The 7,421-nt window shown below is 29.3% G+C and overlaps 1 long non-coding RNA gene across 5 annotated transcripts; it reads left to right on the top strand.

Annotated features, from left to right (window-relative positions):
- The first annotated feature begins 3,903 nt into the window (after nt 1-3,903).
- On the top strand, nt 3,904-6,665 carry LOC131620302 (uncharacterized). Of its 5 annotated transcripts, none has more exons than XR_009289068.1 (6): nt 3,904-4,637; nt 4,715-5,004; nt 5,117-5,301; nt 5,391-5,553; nt 5,991-6,222; nt 6,311-6,665. It is a non-coding gene; the product is annotated as an uncharacterized LOC131620302 (long non-coding RNA). The 5 variants fall into 5 exon arrangements; XR_009289067.1 differs by having other exon boundaries at nt 3,904-4,216; nt 4,370-4,637; nt 4,715-5,301; nt 6,311-6,658; XR_009289065.1 differs by having other exon boundaries at nt 3,905-4,209; nt 4,370-4,637; nt 4,715-5,301; nt 6,311-6,650.
- The last annotated feature ends 756 nt before the right edge of the window (nt 6,666-7,421 follow it).

The raw sequence follows: 7,421 nt of genomic DNA on the forward strand, positions 1-7,421 counted from the left end.
AAATTCCTTTCAAATTTTAGAATTTTAAATATAAAATATATAAATTTAATATTATATATATGAGGAGGATTATATTTACTCCAAGAGTAAATTATTATAACTTACTCCATATCTTGACCATTAATTATTTTTAATCTAATGGTTAAAAATAATAAGGAATAGTATTCTCTCTCCAATTTAATTACTTATTATTTTTAACCATTAGATTAAAAATAATAAATGGTCAAGATGTGGAATAAGTTATAATAACTTACTCTTGAAGTAAATATAACCCTCCTATATATATATATATATATATATATATATATATATATATATATATATATATATATATATATATATATATATATATATATATATATATATATATATATGAATTTTAAAAAATAAAAATGTGTCAAAAAACTTGTACTAAAAAATAAGGTGTTAGTATTAGGGTCATGCTAACATGTGCCCTTAGGGCACATGTTAAGAATACTATAATTAGAAAATATTAAATGTAATTAAATGCAATCAAGTTATATTTAAAGTTTCGATATATTGAATGCACGTGTTTCAAGAAAATATTTATATAAATATCTCGATTGTGCCCTTGGGGCACATGTTAGCTTTTCTCTTATAGAGTTCATATTCGAAAAATTATATATATATATATATATGAATTTTAACAAATAAAAATGTGTCAAAAAAACATGTACTAAAAAAATAAGGTGTTAGTATTATTCATATTCGAAAAATTATCAGGTTACAATGGGATCTTATATAGGCATGGCAACAGGGCGGGTCGGGGACGGTTTTTACCTCCCCCAAACCCAAACCCGAATCCCCAATCAATTCCCGTTACCCGCCCCAAACCCAAACGGGGATGGGGAATTAAAACCCAAACCCGTCCTTAACGGGTTCGGGTTGGGTTCGGGTATCTCCGCCCCGCCACCATGTATTTCGTAAAATTAATTTTTTAATAAAAATATTTACTTTTTCAAAAATCAAATTACATTATAAATAACAAAATAAAACAATCTCAAAAGATTTCATACATATATTTCAAATATTTAAAATAATAAATACAAATCAAATTATTAAAACATTAGCCACATATTTAATAATATAAATTATGAAATATAAATAATAATGTACATATTGAAATAAACGGGGCGGGTTCGGGCACGGTTTTGGGGTGGGTACTAGTGTCCCCATTACCCGACTCATCCCCATGTTTTCTAATCGGGGAAAACCCAAACCCGAACCCAATCAAAGCGGGTTTTCCCCGTCAACTTCGGGGCGGATTCGGGTGGGTACCCGTGGATCTGGGTTTTATTACCATGTCTAAATTCTTATATGCGTGGCGTGGTATAGTGGAATATAATGACAAACATTCCTCAATTAGGAAAGATTCTTTTTTGTTTCTTATAAAGTTGCCACTAATCAACACCTATCTATTTTTTTGGCAAGTAGCCATCATGCACTAAAAACTCCTTGTCTCTCTCCATCCACTATATATATCACAGAAGACAATACACAAACACAACTCCACTATACATATATTGAGGGGGGAAATTAATATTCAACCTCTATCATGCAAATACATTAAATGATCTTATCTTAGAAGACAATCTAGTAGTAGCCACTCGTGTAAATAGAAAATATACGAATTTAAATCTTTTTCTTTATCTAGGGAAACAAAATCCTAAAGAGTAACCACAGGGTCGGTCCCGACTTTTTAGAGACCCAGGGCAAATAAAAAAATGGACTCTTGATAAAAAAATTGTTTTACTCGCCTCCAAAATGAAAAGAATCTCTAAGACAATATAAAAAATATAAAGTCTTAGTTGTTTTTAACCATAAAAAAAATTTGAATGTAGATAAGAAGTCATATGTAAATCATTTAAAAATTTAAAATTAAAATATATTAATTAAATAAAGAATGAGAATTTTGTAAGTGCCTTAATTGCTCAAATTTCTAAGCTTAATTAATAAAAAATTTGTTTCTATAGTTAGATACATAATAAATTAAAATACAGCTAATAATGAATTTGATTTCGCCATAATAAATTAACTATCGAGAATAAAATTTAATTTAAAATTTAATTATAAATTTTAATTGATTATAGAAAAATTATTTATAATTAAAATTTATTTGTCACAAAAAATTCATTGCAAAACCTATTTATTAGCACTAAGGTATAAATTAACTCAGTTTGCCACTTTAAGAAAGATTGTAAAAAATTGAAAAAACTAACTGTAGATCACCAAGTATCGATCCTGTGTATTTTAATTGATTATAGAAAAATTATTTATAATTAAAATTTATTTGTCACAAAAAATTCATTGCAAAACCTATTTATTAGCACTAAGGTATAAATTAACTCAGTTTGCCACTTTAAGAAAGATTGTAAAAAATTGAAAAAACTAACTGTAGATCACCAAGTATCGATCCTGTGTATCAAGAGGTTCCCAAGAAATGAGACATCCGCTAGGCTACAAACATGCAATTGTCTAATCTTTTCGCTAACAAATTATAATTTATAATTTCAGTATTAAAAATTCTTAATTACACCTCCCAATTGAGGCCCCCATTTTTTTTGAGGCCCTGGGCTGTGTGCCTGCTTGCCCTGGCCCAGGGCCGGCCTGAGTAACCAGTAACGTGTTTGTCCACTATCATATATATATATATATATATATATATATATATATATATATATATATATATATATATATATATATATGGAAATGTTATAACACACCCACTCATTTTTATGAAGATGTGCATTAGCATGATACACCTTCTCAACTTTATACTAAAAACTCTTATCTCTCTTCATTATGATTTATGTAATTTCTTTTTCAATGAATTTTATACCTAAAACTCATTTTTTTCTCTCTCTATTTTTATTCAATTAATTTATTTAGCAGCTATTTAGCATTTTCACTATCAATTAAGAATAAAAATCTTTAACGTTGTGCATTGTCTTTCTATTCATCTATTTCCTTCTTTTTTTTTACTAAAACAAATTTGTAATCAAAACAAAATATTTTTTATAATTTCTCTTCTTGAAACACAGCTCAAAGATATTATTTTCCATTCTTTTAGTTAGGACCGTCTTTGAGGGCGTGCAAGGCGGACTATCGCACAGGGCCTCAAATTTTTCATAATTAAGTTGTGGCTAAATAGGGCCTCATGAAATGTTTATGATGATTAAACTATGGTCAGATAGGGTCTCTATTTATTTTTCCATGATAAAACTATGACTAATCTACACAGGGCCTCGAAAAAAGTTGAGACGGCTCTGCTTTTAGTGAAACTTAAGAAAAGGCTTTTACTATTTTATTTTAAATACATATTTAAAAGAATTTTTTTTCAATTTAAAAAACAACTTTATTCTAAATGTTAATCAAGGAAGGAAATAGATGAACTGGCGTGTCCGACTGGCCGGTCTAAACTGATTGATTATAAAACATTAACATTTATAATCAAAACAAAATACTTTTATAATTTCTCTTTTTGAAACATAGCTCAAGGATATTTTTTTCGATTCAGTGAAACTTAAGAAAAGGCTTTTACTATCTACTATCTACTATCTACCCATTACAAAAAAATTGACCAAACTACCAATTTTGCCCTTTCACCTAAAAAAATTTACTCTTCAAAAAGGACATTTTGGTAACTCGCTAATTAACCCACCTCTGCTATCAATTTAATACACCTTTTCACCCCTAATCTATGCACAATAACTAAATTGCCCTTTTATCATCACCCTAAGTAGTACACTCTTGCCAAGCTAAAAGGATGAAACTGTAACTACATTATTAAGGGGAGAATTTTGTACTAGGGATAGACCATACGGTGCCAACTGTTTGCTGCCAATTGGTCACAATAAAAAATTCAAGTTCGTTTCAAAATATCCCTTTCTTTTCCTCCTTCCCAAGTTCGTTTCTCTTTCTTCTTTCTTTTGCACAGAACCTTTCCCCTCTCTCTCTCTCTCTCTCTCTCTCTTCCATTTTCTCTCTTCTCCTTTATGTTTTCCATTAAACCCTAACATGGCCACCGCCTATTTCCCCGGCCACCACTTATTTCGGTTTATCAACAAACCGTAACATTGTCGTCATCCCCCTTTCTCCCCCCATAGATTTACGAAAGTTGTGAGATGGTGAAGTTGCAACAATGACAAATCTGTTTCGTTGATTCTCGCAGTAGTGGAAAACGATAAGGTTTATGGTTTGGTTTCTTATCATTACATTTTTTAAGTGTATTTTTTATATATCTTGAGTTTGTAGTTAAATTCTTAGATCTATTTGAAAACAGTTATGGTATTATGATTTCATTTTCGTTTACTTCTCATTTGTTGTGTTTTTATTTACTTTTTGTTAGGGGTTTTGATTTCACAAGAAAGAAGAAGTAAGCAACAAATTTTTTCAAAGGATTTACATGTGGTGACCACATCTGCTAATGGGGAGAGAGAAACTGGTGATTTAATTGAAAAGTCTATGGATAAAGTATGTGTTCCTGGCTGCTGGAAGGGATGGTTATGATTGAGAGAAAAGAAATCATTATGGGCATTTAGTATAGTGACCAACATCATCAGTTATAATGTCAAACATGGATCCTAGCTTTAGCATATGTGAATTTCAAAGAATTGGTTTGTAATTATCTAATTTTATTCTTAAAGCATTTATTTCGATTTTAGCATCATATATGAATTGTTTTTTTCTTTAGGTTTCTTAATGTTCAGTGAGGATATTGGCTGCCTTGATTCTTGGTCTTAGAGGGAATTTCCCACTTCATGAACATAGATCTACAATACTCTTGGTTTTAAAACTCGATGCAACTACTCTTGATGGAACTAGATCACACTACAGTTGCAATAAAAGTGTTAAAACCTGATGCAGCTCATTGGAAGCATATGATACACCTTATTAGAGCTCGAAATTGTCGCGAATTTGAAATTTATGGTGGTCTTGTATTTGGTTTGTTCTGCACCTAAAGTTTAGTGGCATTTAGCTATGGTGATGTCATTTTTTATAAGTGAATTAGTCGTGATATCAAAAATCACTTTATTCCAATGACACCGAAAGATTGTTATGTTATTTTAATGACACTAGAGGTTTTGACTTGCAGGATTTACGGGCAGGTTTTGACACTAGAGATGGAGCACAGGGAGAAATATTATAAGACCAACTTCTCCCAAGTCTCCTATTGCAAGTGCCAGATCCTTTGAAACTGTAAAGGGATTAAATGCTGAAGATGATTTGATAGACGGAGTCAAACTGGATGCTACATATTTGTGCACAAATGGAAATGCAGTAAGTTGTAATGCCCCGTTAAATGACGTTTACCGTTCATTTGATAGTTATCACTGTTTCTTTGCCACTAATAAATTTCATCAAACAAGGGATCCGCTTTTTTCAAAATTGTCTTCAATGATGCTGCTTACTGGTGGTGGCAACAGTTTCAGAAGCAAGAGATTTTAGAGGAATTTCCTGGAGAGAGTAACTGGTGAGTTAATTGCAAAGTCTATGGAGAAAGTTGGAAAAGAAGGTGTAATAACAATTGTTGTAAGTTTTTATGTGCTCATCTTGCAAACATCATAAGAGTTTGAGAAGCGCTTGAATATGTTATGATCAAAACAGTTTGGTTTTCTGTTTATATGGTTTTGGTTTAAGTGTTATTCAACTGTGTCCTTCAATAGTATGTGTTGATTGAATGAACCTTTTAGATTTCATATTGTTGTGCCTGTGCACATTATGGCTTTGTTGCTGTTGTGAGAAGAAATAGTTGTTTTGTAGGCCATATTTATTTATAATCTTGATTAAATGTTCTTTATATGTAAGGTCAGGCAATTGCAATTAGCACTACTGTAAGTGAACTTTAAATCAACAATGTGTGATTATTTGTTTATTTAGAGAGAGAACACATTGATATATTAACATTATGAGTCATGATGTTTTGATGTTATTAAAGTTTTATTCTCACAACATCTTAATCTATGCAGATGAAACAAAGCAATCAAGCAAAGTTTTTTTGAATTTCTTTAAGGAGAAGCACATGTTCGCTTCTAAAGGAACGGTTTCTACTCGCTCCGCACGGTGTTCTGCTCTCACCACTTATGTTGCTATCTCATGGTGTTGCTAATTTACTCTTTCCCGTTTCTTTGGGATTTTCTCTCATTGTCATGTGTGATGTTGTTGTTGTTATGAGAAATCTTGGCTACCAAGCTCAACTATGTATGTTATTCTTCAACTGATTAATCTTTGTTACTTTGTATGTAATCAACAACATATCTTTTGAGGTGAAAATTGTGTGTGGACACAGGTGCTTAATACACTTCTTGATCAATTGTCTGGTGGAGCGACTCCAGTTCTTGAAGAGAGGCTAGAAGAAGACGTTCAACACATTGATATGATATATTATCATGAACAAATATTTTAACATATAATGTGCAGGTGTGGTAATAGTTGAAATCAGTTTGAAGAATTATTTTATTGATCTTCTAATGCTACTGGCTGTTGATTTAATTATTTTTTAACATTAAAAATATTGATTGTATTTAATTCCAACACAAGTTGTGTTAAGTTAGACGGTATAAATTATTCATTGGCAATATATTATAAAATATTTTTTTGATAGGCTATATCGTAAAACAAATTGTTGAAGATGAGATTATTAATTTTTATTTTTAAGCAATTCATTTAATAATATGTATAATTTTATTTTAAATTTAAATATACATATAATTTAATGTCACATATTTTTGACTTTATTTTCACTATAATTTATTGTATTCTTATTATGTTGAGACAAATTGTCCATGACTACATTGTTTTTAATTATTAAAATTAATTCTAATATATTTTCAATATACCATGGTGATGCATTTAATTTTAATATATTTTTGAAATTATACTTGTATACAGACATTTTACATAATATTGATTATCTAATATTTAAATTATTAAATTTACATAATTAATAATAAAAAGTTACATAAATGGTCGTATCGATGCGGATGCACGGGACATAACCAATTAGATCCACACAAGAAAGTATGTGTAAAAATTACCCTCGATGATTAATATTTTTTTAATTAATAATTACATTTATTTGATAGACAAAATTCTTATATTCAAATGTTAAAATTTCAATTTATACAATTTAATTTTGTGATTATTTTATATTTTATAATTAAATAACTTATTTTAAATTTACATGTGTATCTAAATATAATTATATCTATATGATTACGGTTCATTTTAAAAAAAAGTAAATGAACTCAAATTTGCATTTATATTTAAAATTTTATATTTGTATTTGATACTATCTAATGGTTATAACATTAAAATTCATTCATGTATTATCACATTAACAAATATTTTGTTTTTTTTAATTTCATAATTATCATTTAAAAATTCTAAATTACTACATA

The sequence above is a fragment of the Vicia villosa genome, linkage group LG7, assembly GCF_029867415.1.
Source record: "Vicia villosa cultivar HV-30 ecotype Madison, WI linkage group LG7, Vvil1.0, whole genome shotgun sequence".
Lineage (NCBI taxonomy): Eukaryota > Viridiplantae > Streptophyta > Magnoliopsida > Fabales > Fabaceae > Vicia > Vicia villosa.